Raw genomic sequence first — 21,358 nt, 5'->3', positions numbered from 1 at the left:
ATTTGAAGAAAAACTGGTTGGAGAGGAAGCAGCTCACAAGTTCAGTTTGGGACCTGTGAAGTGCAGTTGAGATGCTCTAACATTTTCACATGAAAATGTGGAGCAGACTTTTTGATTCACAATTCTGGAGGAGAGAATGGGGCTGAAGATGAACAGTTGAGTGTTGTCAGCCTCTGGGTGGTGGTTGGAGACATGGCTATGGGCGAGATCATTAATGAAAGAGTCTTAAATAATGTCTTGGTTCATCCCACAAATATTTGTGGAATACCCCATGCACCTGGCACCATGCTAGTTACGGCCTGCGAGTATCATCATACTGCAAAACAGATGCACCCCCTGCTTTCATGGGGCTTCTAGGCCAAGGGTGAGCCTGACATCGACTCACACTAGTCAACGAACCTTGACAAATGGAGGCAAGTGCTCTGATAGGAAGAAAGAGGGTCTGTGAGAGCGTTTTAAAATACAAAAGAGTTTGGTCTAAACATCAAGGAACAGCTTTGCTCTTCAGAACCCGTTTGTGGACACTGTGTACAGTTGCATACAGATCCAGACCCAGCTTTCCTGCCTGAGACTCTTGGGGAGTGCCCCCCCACCCTCTGCTCTTGACTTCTTCCTGCACTCTCCTTCCCTAGTGGGGCTTTGTGCTTTGACGGGTTTTTCTACTTCCAGCTCCTGTCTTCTTTCACCACCCTCCCCGTGCTCAGTTAGCCAAGCACTTGTCCTTCCATAGGAACACAGCTGAAACACTGACACCCCCACATAGCTGTGTCTGATCCAGTAGAAACAAGAGAGCATCACCCTGGCATGGTCCATGTGGTAGCACATTTCCAAAACAGTTACCGCCATGTGCACTTGCTGATTTCATGTTTTCCTTCTTGTTCTCAACATCTTTCTATGCGAATGCAATAGCCTCCTGATGTTTTCTCTGGGCTGTTAAAAGCTATGTAAATAAGTGCTGGCCCTTGAGTCTAGGATCCAGCAGAAAGCAGACAGGTGTTGAAGGGAAGGGAGTGAGTGCCAAATGAGAAATGTATTTTGCTCTTCTTGAGTTTTGGTTTCCCTTCTGTTTGGTATTCATAAGAAATTCTGTTTGTTTGGAAGCTCTGACTCTCTGTTGCAAGTGGAGGCTTATATCATTATATATTTCTCTAACATGCTAATTTGCTTGTCTGGGAAAGAGGTTAAGATAACACTTTGTAAACAACTAGCAGAGTGCCACCCAGGCGTGCCCACACAGGGAGTCTCTCTTTGACTCTTACTAGCTTCTCTTTTATTCCCATTCTCCCTTCCTCTCCTCTCCTCTCTCTCTCTCCCTCTCTTGTTCTCTCCCTCCCTTCCCCTTTCTCCTCCCCCCACCCCATCTTCTTCTGCGTAGATTGACCTTACATCCTGATTTATGTCAGATAGTCCTGGTTTACACACACTATCCAAGGATGATCATTAACAGTACCCCTGCCAATCTCAAGAACATCATGATTTGGAGGATAAATTATATGGTCACTACTCATAAGTGCCATATTCACTCTTGTCTTTGCCGGGCATACTGACTTGCTGGCTCATGGTGTTTTCTTTCTCTGGCTGATGTCGGCTGACCCACTCTCTGCGTAGGCTTTTCTGCTCATCATGGGACTTCTGTGTCTCATACAGGAGGGCCTCAAGCAGAAAAGTAAGTACTTATCTGAAATATGGTGTGGTCACAAGAGTGCTGGGGGTGCCCACACCTCTAAACTTCTCTCCCTTGGCCAGCCTCTGTCATGCTGAAAAGCCATGTTCAAGATTCATCCTTGTTTTGTCCTGAAACTTCAGTCTACTAATAATCCACATTTACATCCCTAGGGAGAACAGAGACTAAGCCAGCATTTGCCCTTCTGCCTGGTCTAGCCACATCCCGTCCCTCACAGCAAGACTTCTAGGCTGCAGGGTTGGCCTGCAGCACGTCTTGCCTGGTGTGTGAGCAAGGCAGAATCTGGCCCCAATGTAACCTGCTCTGTACTCACTGACCTCCCCTATAAATCCAGTGGTCATTGTATATACAATACATTCAAGAATATTCCCAGAAGGATACATTTCAGATATTGAGACCCAGTGTCCCTGCCCTATACATGTTAGTTTCAAGTTTAAACCTGTCACTTAACCAGACACTGGGTACTATGGACTGAACGTTTGTGTCCCCCACAACCCCACAAATTCATGTGTTGAAGCCCTAACCCCCAATGTGATGCTATTAGGAGGTGAGGCCTTGGGAAGGTGATTAGGACTAGATGAAATCATGAGGGTGGGACACCCATGATGAGATTAGTGTCCTTTCAAGAAGAGGGAGAGACACCAGAGCTCTGTCTGCCATGTGAGGACCCAGAGAGAAACCAGCCATCTGTGAACCAGAGAGGGAGCTCTCACCAAAAACCGAATCTGCTGGCACCTTGATCTTGGACTACCAGCATCTCGAACCATGAGATATAAACATTTGCAGTCTGCGGCACTCGGTTACATCAACCTGAATGGACAACGGCACAGGGTCAGCAACCCCATGTGGTCAGAGGAGGTGTCTCCAGCCCCAAAGTTCATGGTCTCAGGTTCTTTGTTCCCAGAACGAGCCCCGCCGCCCTCCTTCAGATGTCCCTGGGGGTGAGACCACAAGGTTGAAGTGCAAGAGGAAATCCTTGTCCCAGAAAGTTGCCGTTTCTAAAAGACAGGTTGCCCTAAGGAGAATACACAAAGCCATGCAAGGCTAGTGCACCATACTTAAGGACAGTCCCTGAAAACCTGAGAGGAAAGGGTTCAGCCAGGAGACCACAAAACATTACCACAGAGACTCTCACAGTGATATAAAAAAAGGCACATGAACAAGGACCTCCTCCTTTCTGCATCCCCTCCCCATTTCCTGCACTTGCTTACCAGGCCAGCCCACCCACCCACAGACGCCTGCAGAGGCGAGCGCCAGGCAAGCACGCAGAGTTCTGAGCCTCTCTGTATTTATCTGGATGCCTACATTCATTATATCGACAAATTAGCAGTCAGGTGCCTATGCTTACGTTTCTATTTTTAATCTGGCAGTTGCATTGCCAAGCGTCCCTGTTAGACAGAGGCTTTTGTCACATCAGAATGAATGCTCTCAGAGTGATAAGTTATGCTAACTTTTATTATTTTGTTCTTCGATCACTTTTTAAAAACTATCCCTTAGGTGTGTTGAGAACTCAGAACTTGTATAGCTGTTGTATTTGTTTCCTAGGGCTGCGGTAACAAATTACCACAGAACCAGGGGCTTATTAAGCAGAAATGTGTACTCTCTCACCATTCTGGAGGCTGGAAGTCCCATATCAAAGGGCTGGCAGGACTCAAAGGCAGACTCTTCCCTGGCTTCTTCCAGCTTCTGTGGCTCCAGGCTTCCTTGGCTTAGGACTACAGGACTCCAATCTCTGCCTCTGTCTTCACATCCCCTCCTCTTCTCCCCTCTGTGCACCTCTTGTCTGTATGTCTTTTGGAAGGACACTTGTTACTGAATTTAGGTGCCACCCAGGGAGTCTAGAATGATCCCAGCTTGAGATCCTTAACTTAAGTACATCTGCAAAGACCCTTTTTCCAAATGAGGTTATATTCACAGATTCTGGACTGGACGTATCTCTTTGGGGTCATCATTCAACCTATTGCAGCCATCAGTTAGGATCACAGTGTCTGTTGGTGGTACCCCCTTCCAGCATACACAGATTCATGTATATAGTACACAGGTGAGTGTGAGCACTTTGCACACATCTACACACCCACACTGAAGTGAAACCTAGGTGTTGGGAAATGACAACAGAGCATGGACTGATGCTACCTTTCCCCACCGCTGTCCAGGATGTCCTGTGGCCACCCTGTGCCCTGGAAGGATGTTTCTTTTTTTTTTTTTTTTTAATTTTTTTTTTTCAGCGTTTTTTATTTATTTTTGGGACAGAGAGAGACAGAGCATGAACGGGGGGAGGGGCAGAGAGAGAGGGAGACACAGAATCGGAAACAGGCTCCAGGCTCTGAGCCATCAGCCCAGAGCCTGACGCGGGGCTCGAACTCACGGACCGCGAGATCGTGACCTGGCTGAAGTCGGACGCTTAACCGACTGCGCCACCCAGGCGCCCCAGGAAGGATGTTTCTTATGACACTGTCACACTATGGGATGCCATAGGTTGGTTCCTTGACTGAATCTCACCCAGCCATATAGCTTGAAATTGGTGACCAAATTTATAGCACTGACTCCATGATCTCCTCCCATGCCTCCAGCTCAGGTGTCCACCTTGCTGTCTCCACTGGACATCTGACTTCGGCGTGAAGGATCATACCCAAAATCCCCTCCTCAAACTCTGCTTCTCTTCCGGTCTTTCCTAGCTCCAGTAACTGCAGCTCTGCTCTCTCCGTTGATCGTGTCTCAGGCTATAGACCTCAGAGGCATTTGTGAATTCTTTCTTCCTCTCACACACTGTATTTAGTCTTTCCGGAAATCCTGTCAACCCTACCATCAGAACACCCGAGTTCTGACCACTTCCTTCTCACGACCTGTCACCTGGAATGATGTGCTTGCCTGCTAACTATTTCTGCCCATAGCCCACTATGGTCCATTCTTCAAGAAGCGACTATGGTGAATCTTTAAAATATCAGTCAGCTGTAGAGATGTATTTCAGATATAGGTTAGAACATTTCACTTCTCTCTGTTATTTATTTTTTGTTTGTTTATATTTATTTATTTTCACTACTCTCCTTTAAACTGTCCAATAGCTACTTTTCTCACTGAAAATAAAATCCAAAGGTCTTACCTTGGCTGACAACCAATGTTGGCAAGCCATGGCCTGCAGGCCAAATATGGCCCACCACCCATTTTTGTAAATAAAGTTTTATTGGGACACAGTCACACTCACTTGTTTACATATTGTCTATAGCTGCCTTTGAGCTGCAACAACAGAGTTGAGTAGTTGCAATAGAGACCACATAGCCCTCAAGCCTAAAATATTAATAACCGGGACCTTTACAGAAAAGGTTTGCCAAGCCCTGGCCTAGCCCTCTCTGCCTTTCCTCCTGTCACTTCACTCAGTCCTCTCTACCTCAACCCACAGGCCTCTTCACAGTTGCAAAAACGCACCAAGCACACTGGGGCTGCACACTTTGGGACTCTGTATGATACGGTTTCTTTGCCTGGAAGGTTCTAGCCCCACAAAGAAAGCCACTCCTCCCTCCCTTACTTCCTTTGGGGATCATTCAAATTCCCCCTTATCAGAGAGGACTTTTGGGCCATCCCCATTCTGATGACTGTATCTGCTTTGTTTGTCTTAGTACTTATCAGAACCTGAGATATTAGTATATGTATTAACACCACCCTCGGTACAAAATAAGTTCCATGAGAGAGGGACTTGTTTTTGTTTCCCCAATTTGCTGAATGAATTAACGAGTAGTTGTTTAATGATGGTTAGATGGATACATTCCATTTATAAAGCCAATAGAGATTTACTGGCTAGAATTCCATGTCTCAGTTCCAAATTCTAGTGGGGAAGAGAGAGCTTCTGATTGATCTGATGTGTACAGGGGGTAATGTCTTGGGTCTGTGGCAGTAAATGTCCAAGAAGTGCTGTAAATAGGGCTGGCAGATTGGTTTATATATCCGCTACAATGATCTTCCTAGATGAGGCAGATGATATGAGTCACCAGGGAGTTTTTAAATACCAGGTTTCCAAGTCCCATCCCAAATTCATTGAATTAGAATCTCAGGGGCTGAGACTGGTCACTGCCTCAAAGGACTCAACCTCTGCCTGCAGAATACCCATCTGGCTCAACATTCCCTGGAAAAGGATGATCAGAATCACTTAGATGGTGGGAAGCCCCGGGGTATGAGGTAATGTTATAGGGTCTAGGAATTCACAAAATACTTTTAAAAGATCTATGAAGGGGTGACAGGAGAAGGCTGGATGAGGCAGAGGAGAAGAGGAAGTGTGTGGGTGGGCATCAGGTGGCTGGAGATGGCCATCTCCCATTGTCCCTATCTAAATTTGACAGTAACTGCCTCTTGTCCATCTCGAAACAGAGGTGGCCTCTGGGAGATAGGAGGCCTGTGTCTTACTCACCATTATATCCCCAGTGCCTACGTGGAGCCTAACACAGAGTGGGCAATTAATAGATGTTGTGAATGAATGAATGAATGAATGGACTGATGCCTAGAGAGTACTCAAATGAGATCAGTAATCTTCCAGATCACTTGATATAAAGACCAAATAGGAAGTTGACTGGAAGGGAGATTGCCATTCATAAGTAATAACATGTAGGAGGGGTAATAGAATTTTAGCTGACCCAAAGTAGAATTCCCTGGATATTCTTGGACAAGTCACTTGACCTCCCTGGGCCTTTCTTCATTTAAAAACAGAGTCACATTAAGGAATCTCTAAATTTACTTAAGGCTCCAAAATTCCAGCCTAAGATTTACAAGCTTAATAAACATTTGAATATTTGAGTGTCTGTAGAATCAGAGATTATATTTTTGTGGCTACATCAGTGAGCTCTGCTTTCTAGGATCTAGAAAGCAAAATATCTGTTCAACTTCATTTTCATCATGTCTTCAGTGAATTTTGGCCATCCTTCTTCTCTCTGGCTCTGTGAAATTTACTGGCTAGCCAGCATTTTAATTTTAGAGTTTTATATTTTACAAGGAGTTTATTTGTCTCTTAAAAGTTGATCTTATACATAGGGTATGAGTTCTCCACTTGGTAGCATATGAGCCAAACACACAGGCATATACTATGGCATTTGTCTCAAGCTGAAAGATGATGTCTGCTCCTACCATTCGAATATGATTTTTTTAATGCCTAATCTGCACAACCAAGCCTGTTTTAATAGCTGAACTAAAACAATAATTTTTGAAGAGTTTTTTTTACAATTATAAAATGAATTTATGAATGATATACATGAAAGGGAAACTACAGACCAATATCTCTCATGAACATAGATGCAAAAATCTTCAGCACGATGTTAGCAAATGGTATCCAACGTTTATAAAATGAATGCATGTTCATCCAATACTACTAAAGCATTTTATTTAGCACTACTGTGCACAGGCACTACACTAAGCTCTCTCTCTACCTACATCATCTCATTTACTCCTCGAGAGAACTCCATGATATAGGAAAATGTTTACAGTTTACAAATGAAGCATCCAGAGCAGAGAAGTTAATTTGTCCAAATTCATAAAGCAAATCAGAAATAAAACAGTTTCTTACTCCTGAGGTCATCCTCTGAACTACCACATTGTATACAAAAGTTCAAACACAGGAAACGTGGAAGAATAAAAACATATGTGTGGCTATGCACCACCCCGAAACAGCACTGTTCACATTTTGATATATTTCATTCTGGATTTGTTTGTTTCAGCTCCTAGCACTATCATTCTTTGTATATGATTTCATATCCTATACCTCCCATTTATTACAATAGAACCATTTTCCAAAAGTTTTCCAATCTCTTTAGATAATTTTTAAAACTAGCATATAAACCTTGTGCTGCCCTCCCATTATTTTCATGGCCCTTTTCAAACTATTTAGATTGGCTTCTTGCTGTGAGGACTTTGCTATTTAAGAAATTTCTACAGTGAGTTTCTTTTTACACAGGGTATTTCTGTATTTTGAGTCATTTTTTTAAAGTTTATTTATTTTTGAGAGGGAGAGTGTGTGTGTGTGTGTGTGTATGTGTGTGTGTGTGTGTGAGAAGGGGAGGGGCAGAGGGAAAGGGGGACAGAAGATCGTAAGTGGGCTCTGTGCTGAAAGCAGCAAGCCCAACAGGGGATTAGAACTCATGAACCGCAAGATCATGACCTGAGTTGGATGCTAAAGCCACCCTGGCGCCCCTCTGTATTTTGAATCATTTCCGCAGTTTATGCTTTGTCCTAGTCTGCTCTGGCTGTTACAACAAAATACCACAGACTGGGGAGGCTTAAACAACGGAAATTTATTTATCACAGTTTTGGAGACTGGACATCCAAGATGGCAGTTGTGTTCTTGTGAAGGCCTCCTTCCAGACCTGGCCACTTTCTTGCTGTGTCTTTACATGGCAGAAAGAGATCTCATCTTTCTCTTGTTGCTCTTACAAGGGCACTAAACTCATTCATGAGGGCTTCTCCTTCATGACCTAATTACCTCCCAAAGTTTCCACCTCCAGATACCATCACATTGAGGATTAGGGCTTCAACATATGGATTTGGAGGTGACACAGACATTCAATCCAGAGCATGCTTCCAGGCATAGAACTCAAAGATATGAACATGTTTCCAATTCTTGATATAGAATGTATATCTCTTTGGTATCAAACTGGGATGAGAGCTCCTCTGGGCAAGGACTTTGTCTTGTCACTGCTATATCCACATATATCCATAGCACTTGGAATGGGGCCGATATGTGTCACAGGCTCAATGCATAATTGTTGAATGCAGGGAAAGGAATCATTGAGAGGCTCTCTTATGTAATGACTGCTCTGTGCAGAAGAAAACAGGTACTGAAGAGATGAGTCAGCAGTTCCCCCTGGGGGTTGTTCCACGCTTCCTGGAAGGTGTTTCAATGTAAGGGCCTCCTTTTTTGATTGTCACATTGTGACACTGGGGCATGAGGCAAAGTATTTTTCAGGCTGCAGCCATGGGTGTTGAATGGTACCACACAACCAAGAATCGTCTGGCCCCAAATGCCAGCTGCACCCATTGAGACTCACAGATGTGAGTTATGGAACATTATGGTGAAATGATCACCCCGAACCCATCACCCTGTGCAAGAAATAAAATTTCACCAATGTGTTGAAGTGACCCGTGTGACCAGCCCCTCCTGTTGAGGCACACACTACATCCTTACAAATGAATCACAAAAATCATCCCTTAAAGCACCCTGGGTGGCTCAGTTGGCTAAGCATCTAACCCTTGATCTCAGTTCAGGTCTTGATCTTAGGGTTGTGAGTTCAAGCCCTGGGTAGGGCTCTGTGCTGAGCATGAAGACTACTTAAAAAAAAATCATTCCTTGAAGACTTATTTTAGTAGGGTGATTTTTCAAAAAAGTATGTGAAATCCACCTGATACTTTCCTGACTGATCTGTAGTGGTCTTCACTCCTCCCAAATTTCAATTGGACATCAAGAGCCCTTCCTTGTGGTTTATTAGTAAATCCAAACATTTGACAGAATGGTCTTATTTTAACAGAATATTTTTATTTCTCAGAGACACCTCTTATGTTCTATTTGAGTCACTTAAAGAGAAATCCTTTCTCATCGCTTCTCGGCCTTTTGGCTAAGATCAAGTGTAGTATCTGTTCTTATCAGTTTAAAGAGAAGGTCTCTTGTTGCCTTTTTGACCTGATTTTTTGTACTTTCTCGGGGTTTTACTTCCTGAGCTTTTGCCCTGAGAACAGAACCCTTGATGGCTTGCTTGCTCCAAGCAGAAGGAAGTCACTTTTCTCTGCATTATTTCTTCCCAGCCAACTTCTTCATGGCCATGACCTGACATCCTACAAGGCTCATTCTACACTTTAGCCACCTGCTGCTGCTAGTACTGGCTTCGGTTTGGAAACACCATCAGATCCCTTTGCCAGAAACTATTTTCTTCAATCACCTGTGCTCCTTGTACACAGCTAAATGGCTGTTGGAATACCGGCAACCATGGTTCCCTCTTCTTACCTTAGCCACTACCATGGGGTGGGTCTCCGAAGGTGCCAGTTCCCTCTCAGGTACGGAGAATCTCAAGACCCTCTGGCCTAGGCATGCTTGGACTCCATTTTAGGCTCTGAAAAAAATTTTTTTTAATTCTTTTTTTTTAAAGTTTATTTATTTATTTATTTATTTATTAATTGAGAGAGCGCACACACAAGCGAGGGAGGAGCGGACAGCAAGAGAGACAGAGAGAGAGACAGAGAGAGAGACAGAGAGAGAGAGAGAGAACGCACGCACAAGTGGGAGAGGGGCAGAGAGAGAGGGAGACCACGGATTCAAAGCAGGCTCTGTGCTGACAGCACATGTGGGGCTCAAACTCACAAACCACAAGATCGTGACCTACAGGATCTCAAAATCTATATCTCAGTTATAGATTTCTTGAGTTAATTAATCCAGCTCCCCAAGTTGTCTTGACCCTTCTGATCCCATACCTATTTCTCCTCTGCCTGCCCATTATGATAATGGTCACCATTTATTGAGACCTACTCTGTGCCAACCACTGTGCTAAGCTCCTTATGTATCTGTAACCAGCATGAAGCTGACCAGCCTCCTTTTCCCTTGAAGCTATTCTCAGTACAGTGCCATATTGTCACAGTGTCACAAATGTAATTAGTATATCATCTAAAAAGAATTGAAAATCAATTTAAAATTTTATCCTCTTCAGGAGAAAAACAGTATTGGGGTTTCACTTTCAAGATAGCAAAATTTCTTAAAATTCTCATAATCATTTCTTAATATCCATTTAGGTTGGCTGCTATCCAGAAACATCTTTACTTGTACTTTTGGATTCCTGAATTCTGGCCCAGGCAGCCTCTTTTCTTTCTCCCCTCTATTGTTTATTTCAAGATCTGTTATTTTTCTCCCTTCAGTCATTGCTTCTTTCAGTGTAAGTCAAACCCAACTGGATTTAGACCTCTCCACTTTACCCTTCCCATCACCAAGTTTATGCTACAGAAGTCCAAGAATTGGTTGGTGCACATAAACCCCCTTAGAAGATGAAGGAGAAGACAGTTAACATGCTTATAACTTAATATATGCTCTATTTATTTACATCCTATACTACCTTATTTAGTCCCACCAAAAATCCCATAGTGGAAGAGATATGTTCCCATTTTACAGATGAGGAAATAAAGTTAGGTGACCGGGCCAAGACCACACAGCCATGGCCAGATCCAGTAGACACCAAAGCCTATGGTACTAATCACCACACTCCTGATCTCTTGAACATTTTTGACCATGAGTCTCTGTCCTTTGTAACTCCTATTTGTTAGCCAGAGAGCTGGCTCATATTCACTCATTCATTCATCCATTCTTCAAATATCTGTGCCAAGAACTGGGCTTGGGGTAGGGGATGATATCATATGTCAGATTTGGCTTCTGACCTTAGAGTTGAAAAGCTAGAAAGGTCAACGTGGACAAATGCCTTAGTCCTAATTAGTAAATGTCTGTATTGGTTTCTTAAGAGTGCCGTAACAAAATACCACAAGTGTGGTAATTTTAAACAACAAAAAGGCATTGTCTCACAGTTTTGGGGGCTAGGAGTCCAAGATCAAGGTGTTGGCAGGACCATGTTCCCTCTGAAACCTGAAGGAGAAAGATTCCTCCTTGCCTTTCTTTGGTTTCTAGTGGTTTGCCTGCCATCTTTTGGCATTCCTTGGCTTATAGACATGTCACCCACAGCCTTCACCTTCGTACGTGACAGCTTCTCCCTGGGTGCATGCCTCCCTCTACATAGAAACTTCCCCTTCTTATAACGACACCAGTCATATTGATTAGGGCCCACACTAATGACCTCATTTAACTTGATTAGTCTGTAAAGACCCTATTTCCAAACAAGGTCACGTTCTAAGGTACTGACTGTTAGGATTTCAGCATATCTTTTGTGGGGGAACACAGTTCCACCCATAACAGTATCTTACCAGATGTGTATGGAAAGTTCTTTGGGGACCCAGGGCAGGAAACAGACCCTATTAGTGTAGGTCAGGGAAGACCTCACCGTGCTGACTGGGCCCAGCAGCTCACCAGGAGGAGAGGAGAGAGACAGGAGCAAGGGGTCCTCCTGGCTGGGAGAGCATGGTCTGCTTGACCAGGGAGCCTGGAGCTGACAGCACATTGAGGTGAGAGAGGGAGATGAGACTTTTATGCTTCAGGCTAAAGACTTTGCATCCTATCCTAGCACGTAGCAAATGAGAACCAATGCGGGTTTCAACAAAAGTCATCTTTTTAAATTTGCCCTCAATCTCAAAGTGGAGCCTTTATAAATAGAATTTAAACAGGATATTTTCAAACCAAAGCTTTAATTTATTAAAAGTGTAAATTCAGTCATCTTTAAAAAGAGGAGCATTTGAGGGCAACTGGGTGGCTCATTCAGTTAAGCACCTGACTTGGGCTCAGGTCATGATGTTGCGGTTTTTGGGTTTAAGCCCCACATCGGGCTCTGTGCTGACAGCTCAGAGCCTGGAACCTGCTTGGGATTCTGTGTCTCCCTCTCTTTCTGCCCCTTCCCTGCTCATACTCCATCTGTCTCTCTCTCAAAAATAAATAAATGTTCAAACAAATTTTTTCTTTAAAGAGGAGCATTTTGCCTTCCTAGAACAAGGAGTAAGGAGAGAGATCAAGCCAGGAAAACAATGTGAATGTACCACAGGTGGGAGTCCTGTGAAGCAGACCCTGACCTGCAGGTTTGCACCCAAGAGCTGCGTCAGTGGGTCCTGTCACGAAACTCTCCTGGAGGCAGTGACCAAAGCTGGATCAGGCAGAGGGAGAAGGTTGGGTGTGTTATAGACCTACCACAGAGAGCTCCACAGACAGCTCTTGTGTTGGGATGAAAAGACAAGGCCTTTATTTTTTTTTTAAGTTTATTTATTTATTTTAGAGAAAGAGAGACTGTGGGGGAGGGGCAGAGAGCAAGAGGGAGAGAGAGAAACCCAGGTAGGATCTGCACTATCAGCATAAGCCCAAGGCAGGGCTCAAACTCACAAACTGTGAGATCATGAACTGAGCCAAAATCAAGGGTCGAACACTTAACCAGCTGAGCCATGCAATTACCCCAAAAGGACAAGGCCTTTAAGCCTGAAGTGACTGGGCCCTGATGCAGATTGCCCCCAGGAAAGGCTGTGACCTTAGGTAAAGCGTGGGCAATTTCAATGAAGGGCCATGAAGTCATCTCAGTTGTTTCTAAAAACTCAGCCACTAACATGAATGTGTTTAATAAGCTCAATGACAACAAGATTAGGTGTTTCGTTTAAAAAAAAGAAAAGGTGAACCTGACAAAATCGTGAGCTTACAGAGATTACTAAAGAAGTGATAAAATGTGACTGAGGTACAAACATAGACCTTTAGATCAAAGGAACAGAAAAAGAGAGAAGAAAACAGCCCAATACACATAATCACTTACTGTTAGATACCCTTGTGAAAATAACTTTACTTTAGGCCATACCTCACAATAGATGCAAAAATCTATTTCATATAGAAAAAGAAAATGTGCCCGAATACCAATAAAGGAGTGAGAAGGTGGCCTGAGTCCTTAATTGCTTGGGTGACATTTTCTTTCGGGAAATAAATTATCCTGGATGTGGACAAGCTTTGAGTCCTATCTCTTCTTTGTTTCTGGCTTACAAGAGGAAATGCCCAAGAATAGAGAGGCAAAGGTGGTTTGAGGTCTTTACACTACTTGATAAAGCAAATAAATCAATGTTAGCCAAACAGGAAGAAAAGCCATAGAAATTCCCCTGTATACATGAAGGTGTGAGCCAGGGGCAGTGTGAGAGTTTGCTTTTCAGTAACACTCCCAAGGGCAGAAGTAAAGGTTTTCCTCTAGCAAAAGAAATAAAATAAAAAACATATCCTGGGGGGGGTCCCTGGGTGACTCGGTCAGCTAAGTGACTCTTGATCTCAGCTCAGCTCTTGATCTCAGGGTCCTGAGTTCAAGCCCTGAATTGGGCTCCATGCTGGATGGGAAGCCTACTAGAAAGAAAAGAAAAGAAAGAAAAGAAAAGAAAAGAAAAGAAAAGAAAAGAAAAGAGAGAGAAAAAGAGAAAGAAAAAGAGGGAGGGAGGAAGGAAGGAAGGAAGGAAGGAAGGAAGGAAGGATAACAACAAAAACCATCCTGGGCTTATCTAAATAACAAGTGATAAAATTAAGACAGTTTTTTTCTGTCATGTTACTTACGGCAATTTAGTGAATAGATAAACGATAAACGTCTTAAACTGTTGTTTTTAAAAAGTGATTTATTAATAGAGAAAGAAACATTGACTCACTAGTGGCAATTTATGAATCGTGGGCAGAGGGCTGGTTTTGCTGCTCCCACCATTTGCTTGAGAAGCTGTGAGAACATCAGAGAAGAGGCAGTGAAGTGAGAGGGGCAGGGCTGATACCAAAGCCCCCTTGGTGAGATCAAACTTGACTCTTCACGGAGAAAACCTCCACGTTCCTCTTCTTGTAAACTGATTCCCCTTCCCACAGTGGGCCCCCTCACGATAAGCCTCTGGTTTCCTCCTACCCACTGAACAGATGCTCCTTGAGTGGAGGCTCTGTGTGTGCATTGGAGCTCCCAACAGTGCTTTGCAACATGAGTACGTCAGAGGAAGTTGCAGCTGGTTTGAGAGAAGGAACTTCTGCGACTTCATATGACAAGGGTAGTGAACAGCAGGAAGGAGACTGGCTCTAGGAGCTTGTCAGCCTACTAAAGTATATGTCAGAACTGGGTTAATGTGACCCCAAAGTTAGTGCTCTGTGTCGCCCCTGGTGGGCAGCCTTGTTTCCCCCACAAGGAGCCTGAGGGATTCATTCACTTTGCAGTGCAGTTCTGACACAACACATTTCTGGAGCTCACATACACTTTGCAGGTTGAGGGCACGGTCCCCAGCAAGACACCTCTCCTCAAAACCCAGTCACAGGCTCCAGGGTTCCCAGACCACCCACACTTCTGACCCCCTGGCTGTAAATTTGGGAGTTCCTGCCACCCATCCCCCAGGTTTGTTAATTTGCTAGAATGACTCAGAGAACCGAAGATGATAACAGTTTTATTATAAAAGATGCAAATCAGGACCCACCAAATGAAGAGATGCATGGGATGAAGTAGAAGAGGTCCCCAAACACGAAGTTTCCATATCCTTAGGACACATCACCCTCCAGGCACATCAATGTACATCACAAACCAGGAAACTCACCTGAACTAGAGTTTTTATTGGGGTTTTATTATGTAGGCATCATTGATCAGCTGATTGATTGATTGGTTGACTCGTTGGCTGTGTAACTCTCCAGCTCTCCTCCTCTCCCTGGAGGCCAGGCTGATATCACATGGCTCAAAGTTCCGGAACTTCTAATCACATGGTTGGTCTCATCCTGACACTATCTAGGGGCCCACCATGACTCACCTCATGAGCATATATTCAAGTGTGGTCCAAGAGGCACACCATCAACAACAAAGACACTACCACTTAAGAAACCTCAAGGGTTCAGAGGCTCCCACCCCAGAAACAAGGACAAAGACCAGCCAAATTCTTTATTATACAACATGCTTTCATCAGTAACCAGTGAGGTGATGGTGGTAGTAGGTGGAGATGTCTGTCTCCAGGAACCTCTCTCTCAGGTTTGCCCCTCTGGGAAGAATGCTCCCCAGGTAAGAATCTTCCCAGCACCAGGCAGCCTCCCAAGTAATGCATTTTATACTTAGAAAGCACCAAACTTCTTCCTTATCTGGAGATGAAATCTATATTCCTGTGAAAATCTGTTGGATAGAGTCTCAGTGAATTTCTACTCCAAGGATCTGGAATGAGTCTTACCCTACCACCAATACAACAGAAATTGGTTACTTTTTAGAAAGAAACCTAGGGAAATGTTTCCACAAGCTGTGCCCTGGAGAGTTTCACCACCCACAGAGCAAAGAGGGGGATTCAGTATGGCCCTTCTCAGAGACTGAGTGGAAGAGAAGGGGCGAGGCTTTGTCTTGCCTGAAAGAAATCCTATTCATTCAATGTGGTACCTTTACTTCTCATGTGCCTGGGAATCTCCCTCACCAGAACCTCTCTTTTGATTTTGAAACTACTTTAAACATATAAAAATGTTGAAAGAATGGTACAAAGAACCCCCATAGTACTTTCACTCAGATACTCAGATTCCCCAATAGTTCTGTAGCCCTGTAGCTGGGATGCAAGAGCATCTGGCTCCAGGGAGCCCCAAACAGAGCAGGCTCAGCCACTCACTGCTGACAAAATCCAAAGGCAGAGAGATGGGTGGTGGCAAAACAAGAAAGGAATTGATTTCAGTGAGACCAACACGGGAAGGCAGGGGACTAGCATCTCAAAGACTCTCCACAGTGCTGAAAACACTTCCAGATTTATGTAAGGAGAATGTGGGACAAGTGTCGGTGGGTCCTCACTGGTGGCAGTGAAGGTCAGGTGGATCATTGCCTCAGGATCAGTCACATGGGGTCTGGCTAGCTCAGGGAAGGTCTTATTGCTTGAGGGGTAGTTTCCCACTCCCATCCTGGGATGCTTTGCCCACAGGGTCTTTTGCCTGAGTTAAGAGATAAGCTGGGAGGAAAAAGATAAGCTGGGAAGAAGGACTTAATAAGAAAGTTTGAGGTCAATGGGGCACCTGGGTGGCTCAGTGGGTTAAGTGCCAACTGTTGATCTCGGCTCAGGTCATGATCTCATGGTTCATGAGTTTGAGCCCCAAGTTGGGCTCTGCTCTGGAAGCTCGGATCCTGCTTAGGATTCTCTCTCTCCCTTTCTCTCTTCCTCCCCTGCTCTCTCTTGTGCTCTGTTTCAAAATAAATCAACTTGGGGGGGGGGGAAGAAAGTTTGAGATCAAAATGGAGGTAGCTAAGTCCTCTTTCAGTTCAGATCTATCATGTGCCATATTTAGTAGCTCAGTCTCTTCATAAACACACACACATCCACTGTCATTATTCTTTTTCTTGCTTTCTTTTGAAAGCAAGTTGCAGCAATACCACTCACCCAAAATACTCCAGTGTTTATTCCCCCTGCAAGGGCACTCTCCTACAGAGCTAGCCTGCAACCACCCAAAGGAGAACGCCCAAACTGCTGTAACACTACCTCTGAACCATTTGAATTTCACCAACTGTCCTTCCAGTGTCTATTTTATTCTATCTGGGCCAGGAACACACATTTACATTTAGTTGTCATGTCTCTGTGGTGTCCTCCAGTATAGAAGAAGTTCTTGGTCTGCAAGACCGAAGGCCTTTTCGAGGAGGTGGAGAAAGGGGAATCCTGTAAACTGTGGGCAGGAATGCCAACTGGTGCAGTCACTGTGGAAAACAGTGTGGAGGTTCCTCAAAAAGTTAAATATAGAACTACCCTACGATCCAGAATTTCCACCTCTGGGTATTTATCAGAAGGAAATGAAAACACTAATACAAAAAGATATATTCATCCCCATGTTCATGGCAGCATTATTTACAAGACCCAAGATATGGAAGCAGCCCAAGTGTTGATAGATGGATAAATGGATAAAGAAGGGTGGTATAGATACACAGTGGAATATTACTCAACCATAAAAAAAAATGGAATCTTGCCATTCACGACAACGTGAAGAGGACTTGAGAGTATTATGCTAAGTGAAATAAGTCAGAGAGAGACAAATACTATATGGTTTCACTCATATGTAGAATCTAATGAATAAACAAACAGACAAATCAAAACAAAACAAAAAGCCAAGCTTATAGAGAACAGAATGATGGTTGCCAGAGGGGAGGTGTGACAGGAGGAGATGGGCAAAATGGATGAAGGGGGTCAAAAGGTACAAACTTCTAGTTACAAAATAAATAAGTTATGGGATGTAGGTATAGCATGGTGACTGTAGTCAATACTACTGTGCTGTATATTTGAAAGTTGTTAAGAAATGAAATCTTAAAAATTCTCATCACAAGAGGGGCACCTGGGTGGCTCAGTTGGTCAAGCTTCTGACTCTTGATTTCAGCTCAGGTCATGATCTCATGGTTTGTGAGTTCAAGTGCTGACAGCACAGAGCCTGTTTGGGATTTTCTCTCTCTCTCTCTCTCTCTCTCTCTCTCTCTCTCTCTCTCTCCCCCTTCCCTGCTTGCTCTCCCTCTCTTAACAGTTCTTATTACAAGAAAAAAAATTTGTAATGATGTGTGGTGATGGATGGTAATGAGCCTGTTGTGGTGATCATTTCTCAGTGTGCACAAATACTGAATCATGTTGTATGCCTGAACAATATAATGTTATGTGTTAATTATACCTCAATTAAAAAAAAATGGTAACAGGGGCTCCTGGGTGGCTCAGTTGGTTAAGCACCCAACTTTTGATCTTGGCTCAAGTCATGATCTCCTGGTTTGTGGGCTTGAGCCTTGCATCCAGCTCTGCACTGACAACATGGAGCCTGCTTGGGATTCTTTCTCTCCTTCTCTCTCTCTGCCTCTCCCCCACTGGCACATATGATGTCTCTCTCAAAAATAAATAAACATTTAAGAAAATGGTAACGGTCTTAAAAAAAAAAAAAGAGTACAGACTTTTTATTCTATAGGTCTGTGAGGAGACCCCTCACTGGGTTATATAACTAGACTTGACCATGAACTCTTGGCAGGAATATCTCAGAAAAGATGCTGTGCTCTTCTCAGTACATCAAGGTGAGAGGTATGCTTTGTTTACCTGTTCTCCTACTGATGATGTTAACCTTGATAAACTGATCATTTGTGTCTGCCAGGTTAGTGTGTGTGTGTGTGTGTGTGTGTGTGTGTGTATGACTAGAGTCTGAGGGAAGATACACTGAAACTATGTCAATATCCTATTCATTATCAGATCTCCACCCTCCAGCCTTATCATCCATTGATGAATCATGCCTGAACCAATCAACACTGAGTTTGTTGCCAAATGGTGATTTCCTGTTTCCATCCTTTCTTCTACCATATTTGCTAGTTGGCATTCTATTGTAAGGAAGAATATTCCCTTCTCCCCAGTTTATTTATTTACCTATCTGCCTCAGATTATGTTTTATTCAGTGGGATGTAACCCATTCCTGTCATTATATATTTTTATACTTAAGTGTCTGTCCTATGCCAGCCCCTTTAAGCTAATACTGTTTCCTTGTTATATATCCCCAACATTCTCTAAATACTTCCCTTTTTTTCTAGGACAAAAAGATATTCCAGGCTTATTTTGTACTTTCTTTGCCCCAGACCTGTAATCAGGCATTTCTCCAAGGATCCCTGAACCCTTTTAGTGCAGGAGGGTATTTGGAAACTAAGACTCAGTGTTTGGTACGCAAATAACTATCTTGGTGTCATTGACCTCAGGCTCTTTCAATGTGCTCTCAGTTGCACATGCTCACTCCTCATGGGTACATGGCTTGCAGGAGTGCACTCTCTCTCTCTCTCTCTCTCTCTCTCTCTCTCTCCCTCTCTCCAGCCCTCTAAAACTATGAGTTCTCACTAATACCTCAAATTCCAATGCCTCACCTAAGGGTCCACTCTAGCCTTCTTTCCTTATTTTGAGTACTTTCTCCAACATTAAGAAACCCATTTTCCATTATCTTTAATACATTTACTCCTTTGCTGGATCCCCCTGTAGGTAAATGTTGTCTTCACCACTACAGCATCTCTGCCCCTGGCCCCACCTCCTCCTTTACTCTGTTCTTGGCTTTGCAGCCACTGCCAACCCCTCAGCCTCAGGATTTTGACCTTGGCCATACCATGAGCTGCAAGGGGGCGGGGGAGGGGGGGAGATAAAAAGGTAGAAGAAGAGGACACCAGGATTTGATTTTGTTTTTCAGGGCTTTCTTTGTGTTTACAAAAGCATCAGAATCTCTGATGGAGCTCTAAAGGGAGCTCTCTGACTCCCAGCCTTCTTCCATTTGCAGAAAGTACAGATTTATTCATTAAAATAGTACAGAGGTTTCAAAAATGGTGGAATCCCTGGCCTGGACTGATCTTCCTGCTGATAACAATGGCAAAATCTGGACAAGATAAAAAGGAAATGGTCTTGAAAGCCCTGGAGAGTGACCATAACCAGCAGAAACTAGAGGGAAACCTGCTCTTGAGAGTTGAACTGTAAGGAATGAGATTTGCAAATTTCTGGTTTTTTGCCTGAGGGCACTTTCCAATCTGGGAGGGCTGGGAGGGACAGAAAGCTGCAGCCTTACTGGTTTGAGGCATCAGCGGATAGAATTTAGGGCTGACTTGAGCAGCCAGAAGATTAAGAAAAATCCTGGGGAAGAGGGAGCCACCCAAGGGAGTGAACCCCAAAATAGAAAGAAAATTAATTTTAAATGTTTTTAATTTTCAGAAGCATCAATATACGTAAACTATTTAGGAATAAATTTAACAAAAGACCTGCAAAACTAGACACTGAAAGTACAAAACATTGTTGAGAAAAATTAAAGAAAAATAAAATTAAGTGGAGAGATATACCATGTTTGCAGACTGGAAGATTCAATGTTGTTAAGATGTCGTCAATTCTCCCCCAACTAAGCTATAGATTTAACGCAGTCTCAATCATGAGTCAATAGGCATTTTAAATAGAAAAGTGACAAGCTAATTCAAAAAATGTATATGGAAATGCAGGACCTAGAATAACACAGCAATCTTAGAAGGAGATGGTAAAAGGCTTATGCTATTTGACTTCAAAATCTCCTCTAAAGCTACAGTAATGCAGACAGTGTGGTACTGGCAGAGTGTAGACAAAGATCAATAAATCAGAAAGTGAGAGTCCAGAAATAAATCTAAACTTATACCGCCAGTTGATTTTGACAAAGGCAGCAAAACAATTCAATTGGAAAATGAAAGTCAAAAACCAATGCTGAATAACCATAGATCTTTATGAGAAAAAAAAGTACATTTTAACCCCTACCTCACACCATACACAAAAATTAATTCAAGATGGATTACAGACCCTAAAAGGAAAAGTTAAAACTATAAAGCTTATAAAAGAAAACAGGATTGTATCTTCATGATTTGGTGGCAGGCAAAGATTTCTCAGACAGAATGCAGAAAGCACTAACCATAAAAGAAAATTTTGAATAAGAAGACTTTATCAAAAGAAACTGACAAGACAATTAATAATAGACATAGTACAGACCTGGAGAAAGTATTTATAAAACATATACATAGTACTTTTATCTAGAGTGTATAAGGATTGCCTACAACTCAATAATAAAAAGACAACACAGAAAAATGGGAAAAATTGGAACAAATATTTCACAAAGGAAATTACATGAATGGCCAGATAAAAATATGCTCAATATCATTAGTCATCAGGGAGATGCAAATTAAAAACACAATGAGATACTATATATAACCATTAAACTGACTAATATTAAAAAGACTTAGGGGATGCCTGGGTGGCTCCATCGGTTAAGCATCTGACTTTGGTTCAGGTCATGATCTCACGGTTTGTGGGTTCGAGCCCCACATTGGGCTCTGTGCGGACAGCTCAGAGCCTGGAGCCTGCTAAGGATTCTATGTCTCCCTCCCTCTCTGCCCCTTCCCCGCTCATGTTCTGTCTCTCTCTGTCTCAAAAAATAAATAAAATGGGGGCGCCTGGGTGGCGTAGTCGGTTAAGCGTCCGACTTCAGCCAGGTCACGATCTCGCGGTCTGTGAGTTCGAGCCCCGCGTCGGGCTCTGGGCTGATGGCTCAGAGCCTGGAGCCTGTTTCCGATTCTGTGTCTCCCTCTCTCTCTGCCCCTC

The 21,358-nt window shown here is 43.4% G+C and overlaps 1 protein-coding gene and 1 pseudogene across 7 annotated transcripts in view; both read left to right on the top strand.

Moving 5' to 3' along the window:
- PTK2B (protein tyrosine kinase 2 beta) overlaps positions 1-21,358 on the top strand; it is a 125,543-nt gene that overhangs the window by 69,314 nt on the left and 34,871 nt on the right. Inside the window, exon 2 of one of the 7 annotated variants that reach the window (XM_049632380.1) lies at positions 19,533-19,722. The exons of the other annotated variants lie outside the window; for them this stretch is intronic. The gene's annotated coding sequence lies outside the window, so the exon portion shown is untranslated. The remainder of the gene's footprint in view (positions 1-19,532; positions 19,723-21,358) is intronic. 7 annotated transcript variants of the gene reach the window in all.
- On the top strand, positions 9,251-9,398 carry LOC125924177 (uncharacterized; annotated as a pseudogene).

The sequence above is a fragment of the Panthera uncia genome, chromosome B1, assembly GCF_023721935.1.
Source record: "Panthera uncia isolate 11264 chromosome B1, Puncia_PCG_1.0, whole genome shotgun sequence".
Taxonomy (NCBI): domain Eukaryota; kingdom Metazoa; phylum Chordata; class Mammalia; order Carnivora; family Felidae; genus Panthera; species Panthera uncia.
Note: the sequence above shows the minus strand (reverse complement) of the source record. Positions and strands in the feature narration are given on the sequence as shown.